Source organism: Oxyura jamaicensis, chromosome 4 (assembly GCF_011077185.1).
Source record: "Oxyura jamaicensis isolate SHBP4307 breed ruddy duck chromosome 4, BPBGC_Ojam_1.0, whole genome shotgun sequence".
Classification (NCBI taxonomy): domain Eukaryota; kingdom Metazoa; phylum Chordata; class Aves; order Anseriformes; family Anatidae; genus Oxyura; species Oxyura jamaicensis.
In genome coordinates, this window is record NC_048896.1 from 93,372,964 (window position 1) to 93,381,598 (window position 8,635).

An 8,635-nucleotide genomic window follows, 5' to 3' on the forward strand; every position below is an offset into this window, starting at 1 on the left:
TCCACTCAATTTTTGTTCCAAAAAGCAAGCTGTCCTCCAAACCCATGTGCGGTGATGAATTTTGGCCTCCACTCCTCATAGCTAGATGGACGCTGGGGGATGCTGCCGCTCCCGGTAAGGTTGGGATGACCTCCTCTTTCACACATAGCTGAAAATCCCTGAAATTGCTGAGTCTCCAGGGGATGCTAGTGAAACAGCTGGGGTGGCAGAGCCTTCGTGCTCCTGGACGCGATGCAGCTATTGCTAAAACCCAGCTGAAGCCCGGCAGAGATCTGGGGAGAGGCAGTGTGTGCATGTGGGACCGTCTGGGGCTGCGAAGGGCCGTTTGGACCCGTTCCTGCTTTGGAGCATTCCTGCCTCTTTACGGCTGATGTTCTCCAGATGTTTTGTATCGCGGCCTCATGTGGAAACCCACTGGCCCGGGGCCAAATCCTGCTCAGCCCTCCAACGCTACAGCCAGCAGAGAGGCGGAGGGTGATGTTAGCTCGCTGCCTGCATGGCATTTAGGATCTTTAAAGCACATTGAATGCAACCCTGTGGCTGAACCACAGCTGCACGGAGCCGCGCACGCCGAGCTCCCACTTACTTTTTTGCACATTTTTGCCTGGGGAAATGCGGTGCCTGTGATCACCCCCCTGTCTCCACGAGTCCATCGAGCACTGTTAAACAGAAAGATACGGATACAACCTCTGGCTCGGGAAGTCCCGAAGCAGCAAATTGCCGGAAGCTGGGAAAAAATATAATGTGGAAAGCATTACCCTCGCTTGGCCCTCGCCTCGCATTCCTCCTGAGCAGCTCCTCAGGGTCCCAGCCAGCAGCCGGATGCAGGAGGAGACCTGTGGTGGCTCTGGGCCAGGAGGATCTCTTCCCACCTTGCGTGCCTCTGTGTCCACTGCCCGTATTGCCCAGTTTTGGTGGATTTTGTTGAACGAGTGGAAATTGCAAGCAAAGAGCAAGGCTGGAGTGGCCCCAGCAGCATCAATGCAGTGAGGCTGCATCAGTCACTGGCTGCCTGCATATAATGCATATAAAGTCTTGAACGAGCCGGTTCGACCTCCCTTTAGGGAACTTTCTCATGTAATATGTCTATATTTTCCACCCACGCTGCACCCACTATTCTGTCTGTCTCCTGCATCCATCCCTGTGCCGGATCCTGCACGGGGCACTGAGAGCTGCTGGGTCTCACCACCCCAGCTGGTCCCTGTGGTGGGACCAGAGGGAAAAGATTCAGGTCTTTTTTGCAGGAAAGGAGGGGAGGCAGAGCCCAAAGGTGTTAATGGGGTACGGGAAGATCTGACTGCATCACGGGAATTCCCAAGAACATCTCAGGCAATCTCCTGCAGCCTGAGAGTAAGCGGTCCGTGCTCCGGAAGAAGACCCTTGAAATGTTTTCCTGACGTCAGTGGGAGGAAAACACCCTTGGCAATTGCCTCTCCATCCTGCCCGACCCCATGGATTTCCCAGCGTGGATGCAAGCGCTGATTACCCAAATTCCCCTTTCCTACTTGGACTGGCAGCTTCCTACAGCGGAGCGGAGCCCCACGGCGTGCTGAAGGAGAGGAAGAGCCGCGGGGCTGGGGTTACCACCCAGGAGGAATACCTGCTCCACTCGTTCAGCTGGACCTGACGCTCAGCACGAGGTGCCTGGGTGGGTGCGAGGAGGTGGGTCACCCGTGGGCAAGCCCCGTGGAAGCGGCGCTGTCCCCTGACTCACAAAGCCACGCATGAGTCAAAGCCCCGGGTAATCGCGCCCGGCTGTGAGGAGGAGAAGGAGTCTGCCCTGCTCCACCCCGCTCCACATCGGTCTGGCACGGAGCAGAATCAAAGTCCTGCTGATGCCACAAAGGGAGTGGAGACGAGGTCAGAGGAAGCAGCCCCAGTAAATGCTTCCTCCTAGAAAAGCCTTCCCAGTATCCTTCCCAGGATCTTCACAAGAAGACCCTGCTGGAGGTCTTCTGCATCCCACCTCAGAGGCAGAGATGGAGTGGGAACTCTCTAAATGTCTCGTTTTTTTGACAATTTGGTGGCTGTGCTGCCTTCTGGATCAGACAGCAAAGCACCCCATAGATCTCGAGTGAAAGGAAGAGAAGGGGAGCCAAGGAGTAGGGGGGTAAATGGCTCTGCTGAATGAAGGCATTATAAAGGGGCAATTGAGAGTGATTATTTCCACCAAAGGAGCTGGAGGAGGACTCGGGGTGAAGGTGTCCAGGAGCTGGCAGCAATATGCCATGTGTGCTGGGACCACAGAAGGCCTGCAGGAGCCCACCTCTTCTTCTGCCCACCAGGTCTCCTCTCTGCAGTACTTCTGTAATCAGCTTGGCAAGTCCCCTTGTCCAGGCAAAGACACAGTATGGAGACAGACGGTCCAGACAGGCTGTTTTTATATCCTCTCTACCGCTGACACACACCAAGGTGACCAAAGCTCATTTCTGCTGGCAGACCCGAGCCCACACCACATCTTCTGCCACCAGCAGAGGGGCCAAGGGCTGAGATTTCAGCAGCGTGGACCTGGCCCAGCAACACGATTTGGGAAGAAGCCTGAGGGAAACAGCCTCCTCCTCCACACCAGAGGCTGAATCTCAACCACGAGGTCAAACAGGAATTCTCCCACGAGAGCTGCCGGTGCTTTTCTTCTGCCCGATTTCATCTGGACCTCAGCCAAGCACCTCGAGGAGCCCTGCAAAGCCCACCACGGGCTGTGTGGCACCAGGCATAGGCCAACCTCTTCCATGGTGGCAAACGCAGGGGGTCTGTCCCCAAAGTCACCTCATGATTTTTTGTCCAAGCGGGGGAAATTATACATGTGGCATGCAAAAGCTGCTTAGGTTGGTGTTCACAGACAAATTCTGTGCTTTCTGCTCAGATGAGGGCCCGTGAGGCAGACCATGGCTTCCCTTGGGCTGCATGGGTGCACATAGGCCTCACCCAGTGCAGGGGAACCCAAAACTGCCACCACCTGCAGGCAGGGCTGAAATTCAGCGGCAAAGAGCCTGGTCCCATCCCTGGGCCCAGTCGTGGTCCTGTGGCTGCCCCAGAGGAGCAGGAGAACCTCAGGGGCTGCCACTGCTCCGGCCTCCACCAGCTTCCTGGGGACACACAGGTCCCATGGCTGCTCTGTCACCCCATTTCTCTTGGGAGGACAACAGGGTTGTGGTGGCACTCGTGGTCGAGCACCACCTGAACTCATGTTGGGCCAGGAGGAGGGTTTTGGAACTGGCTTGGTTCACTCAAGAAGAGCTTCCTAAGGAAAGATGGGCTCCCTTTGCGCTTGTGCAGCGAGCAAGAATGGAGGGGAAGAGGTGGTGGTGTCCACACCACAAGCTGGCAGCCTTCCTAAGACCCTGGGTAGGAGATTATCACAAAGCAAAAGCATCCTGGATAGGAAGCAAGAAGAAAGGAGAGCGTTCCACCTTCCCGAGGAGACAGACCCACCCTCCCTTATCACCCCATCTCTCTGTCATAAGGTCCGGGCATGTAAGCCTGCTGGATTTCTTCTCCCTGCACTCAATGAGTAGGAAAAACTGGATCTTCTCATAAATAAAGCGCAGCGTTATTAGCATGAGCACAGGGAGCCCAAGGGTGTGCAGGGAGAAAGTGAACGCTGCAGCTTTCTCTGTAATTAGGGTGATGAATCGGAGCTCAGAAATGTGTCCCTGCTCCCCCAGATGTCCTGTTTCAGGGTTGCCATCTCACGAGCTTCGCACCGCCAGCCAAAGGGGAAACTGAGGCAGGGAGGAAGGTGTACGAGGGGTAGGTAGCCACACTGGCTGTGGGGCAGTGGCTGTGCCAGGGCTGGTCCCAAAGGCCACCCTGCAGTGAGCTGATGTCCAGAGGTCACAGAAGGCCCTGAAGCTCCAGGCTTCGCCGAGGGAGTATCAGCAGAATCTGATCTATGGCTGCATTTGCTTTCCAAATTCATCCCATCCCTGCAGGGCCAGGGCTCCACGGGCTCCTCGCCTGTAGCAGGAGCCCCAGCTGCGGTCACCTCCGGCATGTTCAAGCACATCCCTCCCATGCCAGGTGGGGATTCCCGCAGCACGAATGGGACTTCATGAGGTGCAACCATCCCCAAAATGGGCTCCTCATGTCCTAACTCAGGCACCCTGAGGTCAGGGCTGGGATGCTGCAGGTCATAGAATCATAGATTCATCTAGCCATCAGCCTGGCCTGTGGAGTCCCATCACTGATCCATGTCCCCGAGCACCATGTCCATGAGTCTCTGGGGACGGGGACCCCACCACTTCCCTGGGCAGCCCATTCCGGTGCTTGGCCAGCCTCTCCATGAAGAAATCCCTCCTGAAACCCAACCCAAATCTCCCTGGCACAACTTGAGGCCGTGAAGACCAACAGCTGAAGGACCTCTGTCCTCCAACTGCCCCTTGTTGGACATCCTCGCTGCCTTCCTCTGCTGGCAGGGGACAATGAGGTGGTGTAGGACAGCAGAGCGGGTTCCATCCCAGGACTTCCCTCCCATCACTGTCATTGGAAAAGGACATCCAAAACCTGTGGCCGTGATCAGTTTCACCCCAGCTCCTCCAAGGGGACAAGGAGGATGTCGCTCAGAGCATGCGTGCAAGAGGAGGGATTAAAGGAAAGCCAGTGATGGCCATTTTTGGTCTCCTCATGAGGTGGAGATGAGGTTGGCCACACAGGGCACGGGAGGAGCCCTGAGCCAGGCAGCAGGGCCGGAGTTTCGGGTTGTGCAACGCCTCCACGGCTCGCCTGGGTGAGGTCATGGAGCAGGAGGCACCTTAGCCTCCTCCACGCTCCAGAGATATCGCCCAGAGTGATGGCATTAAACCTGGTGCCACCTCCCTGTGGTCACGCAACGTGCCACCAGTGTCCCCGCTGAGGCCAGCAAGTGGTGGGACAGCCCTGGGAGGGGTGGCACCTCCCACCCATCCCCAGCTCCTGTCCCCACCAGGCCATCCCTTCTTGATGCCACTGCCATGTTGTCCTGTCCCTGCTGCCACTTTGTCCCCACTGGCACCTTCTGCCAACACCTTGTCACCACAGTCACCTGTCCCAGGGCCACCTGTCCCCACTAGACCATTCTCCTGTCTTCAGTGCCACCCTATACCCAGTGTCACCTCTTGTCCCCATGTCACACCATCCTTCTGTCCTTTGTGCCACTGTCCCCAATGCCTCACATCACGTCCCCATGCCATTTCCCTGCCCCAGTGCCACTGTCTCAGCACCTCATGTTCACACAGCCCCATCCCCACTGTCCCCATCTCCATCACTCCTCCATCCCCCATCCACATTGTCCCTCATGTCCCAATCGTCCCCATTGTGCCCATTGTCCCCCCCATCCCCATTATTCCCCCAACCCTCTTGTCCCCACTGTCCCCCTTGTCCCAATTACCTCCCATGGCCCCATTGTCCATGTCCCCCTTGTCTACCATGTTCCCATTGTCCCTAATCCTCACTGTCACCTGTCCCCATTGTCCCCATTATGTCCCCATTGTCCTCCATATCCCCCATGTCCCTATTGTCACCCTAATTCCCCATTATGTCCCCATTGTACTCCATGTCCTTATTATCACCCTATGTCCCAACTGTGTCCCCATTGTCCTCCATGTCCCCATTATGTCCCCACTGTCCCCCATGTCCCCATTGTCCCCATTACCTCCCCATTGTCCCCATGTCTCTATTGTCCCCAATGTCCCCATTATGTCTGCATTGTCCCCCATGTCCTTATTGTCACCCTCATGTCCCCATTGTCCCCTCCACGTCCCCATTGTCCTCCCTATCCCCCATGTCCCTACTGTCACCCTACATCCCCCTTGTCCTCCATGTCCCCCATGTCCCCACTATGTCCCCATTGTCCCCATTGTCCCTATTGTCCCCAATATCCCCATTATGTCCTCATTGTCCCCATTATGTCCCCACTGTCCCCCTTCCCCCCCTCCCCGTGACGTCACCCCAGCCCTCCCCACCCCGGGGCGCGGTGCGCAGGCGCAGTGCGGCGCAGCGAAGCTGGGCGGCCGTGCCCGGCGCCGGGCGGGGCGGGGAGGGGCGGGGCGGGGCGGAGGGGGCGGGGCGGGCTCCATCCGGGTCCCTCCCCGCCGGCGGCAGAGCGGCCTCGGCGGGACGGCGGTGAGTGAGGGACGGGCCGGGCGGGGCGGGCTGAGGGGGGGTCCCGGGGGGGGTCCCAGCCCTCACACGGGGCCGGCACCGGGACACGCACCGGGATACCTCCCCCTGCTGCACCCCTGTGGGGCAGGGGTCGCCCTACGGCAGCGTCATGGGGGGCTGAGCCCACCCCGGGTGCTGCTGTGTGGGGTTGGCTGAGCCCTTCCTATTCGGTGCCCTGAGGGGCTGGGACACCCTTCTTCCAGCAGCCCTATGGGGCAGGGGGACACCCCGTCCAGTACCCCTATGGGACAAGGACTTTCCCCCCGTTATCCTTATGGGGCAGGGGGACCCCCCTCCAGGACCGTTATGGGGTGCTGAGCCCTTGTTATTAGCCGCCCTGAGGGGCTGGGACACCCTTCTTCCAGAACCTCTATGGGGCAAGGACCCCCTGTCCAGTATCCCTATGGGGCAAGGAGTCCCCCTCCAGTATCCCTATGGGGCAAGGAGTCCCCCCGTCCAGTATCCCTATGGGGCAAGGAGTCCCCCTCCGGTATCCTTATGGGGCAAGGACCCCCACTCCGTTATCCTTATGGGGAAGAGACCCCCCTTCCAGCACCCTTACGGCGTGCTGAGCCCTTCTCATTCACTGTCTTGAGGGGTTGGGACACCCCCAGTCCAGTATCCCTATGGGGCATGGGGACCCCCAGTCCAGTACCCCTGTGGGGCAAGGACACCCCCCCCCAGCATCCTTATGGGGCAGGGGGACCCCGTCCAACACCGTTATGGGGTGCTGATCCCTTCCTATTTGCTGCCCTGAGGGGCTGGGACCCTTCTTCCAGCACCCCTACGGGGCAGGGACACCCCCCCTCCAGTACCCCTATGGGGCAAGGAGCTCCCCCCCATTATCCTTATGGGGCAGGGTGAACCCCCTCCAGCATCCTTATGGGGTGCTGAGCCCTTCCTATTTGCTGCCCTATGGGGCTGGGACCCCCGCCTCCAGCACCCTTATAGGGCAAGGACACCCCTTATGGGGCAGGGACCCCCTTCCTTCAGTACCCCTATAGGGCAGGGGGACCTTCCATCCAGTACCCCTATGGGACAGGGACACCACCCCTCCAGCACCCCTATGGGGGCAAGAGGACCCCCCCCCAGCACCCTTATGGGGCAGGGTGGACCCCCCCAGCACCCTTATGGGGCAGGGGGACCCCCCCCCAGCACCCCTATGGGGCAGGACCCCTCCCCTTGCACAACCCTATAGATCAGTGGGGCTGCCCCTTCCTTCCCTCCTGTTCCCTGCAGGGCACCGCCTGCCCCTGCCGCCCCCTGCGCTGTCCCTTTTTGGGGTGCCACCCCAAGAAGGTCCCGACGTGGCGGGGGGGGGGGGGGGATGCGACATCTCCGCCAGCCAGGCCTGGGGACCGAGGCGACGCGCTGCGGGCTGCTCTGGCTAAAAAAAGCCCAAAAATGAAAAAAAAAATCGGGCTCGGGGTGGAAGCAGGGCGGCGGGGCGGGCTGTTCCTGCCATGCAGGCACGTCCCGAGCCTGCTGCTTTTGGCAGGGGACGCGTGCGGGTCCCACGGGGCCGCAAACTGCGCGTCTGGGGGGAAAAATGCACCTCTTGGGTTTTTTTTTTCTGTGCGTGTGTGGTTTTTTATTGTTATTTTCTGGGGTTGTGTTTCTTTGGACTTCCTCAGCCCGGCTTTGTTTTAGCGCGGCTGTGCGCTGGAGGAGAGCATCTCCCGGTCCCAAACACAGCCCTCGGTCACGGCGGGGGGGAGGTCCTGCGGGACCGGCCGTGTCCCCGTGTCCCCAAGGATGCCATCGAGGGGGGTCCTGCCGCGAGCCACGTGCGCCGAACAAAGCGCCGTGCGAGCGCGTGGATCGTTTTGTTGTGCTGCTTTTTCATTTTTTTCTCCTTCTCCTCCTTCCCACCTCCCCCCCCTCTACCTTTGGCAGGAGGTTTGGATTACATATTGCTCTGGCACGCTCCCCGCCTTTGATCTCCGGCTTCCTGCCGTGCACGACGTGTTCGGCCGCACGCGAGCCCCCGCTGGGCGCGCGGGGACGCCGGGCAGGGCGATGCGGGCGCCCGCTTCTTTCTCCCCGCTCGCCTCCTTTTGTCTCCCCGGCAAACCTTGGTCTGCTGCCGCCCGCACCAGGTGGGTGCCCAGGTGGACGAACCCAATTCTCACCCATCCGGGCTGTGGGAGCTCGAGCTGAGCTCTAAATATGAATCTTTTGCCTTTTTTTTCGTGGCCTGTGCTGCTTTGAGCTCTGTCCTCGTTGTGGTTGTCCCTCCCGGCGCCCCGTAAGCCAGGTGGCTGATTTATCAGCCAAAAACCCGTACAAAAATCGCTCCCAAAACCCGTCCCGATCTCAGGAGGCGCGACGTTTCACGCTCGCTCTGCTCCTCCTGTCTCCGTTCCCTCGGACGCGCTTGGTTTCACGGCGACACCGTGGCCCGAGTTCATCTCCGTGTCGTTGGTTTCCCTTTTTATTTTCCTTCGTGCTGGGTGTAAACAGAGCTACCTCGAGCACGTTAAGCAGCGCCGAGTAA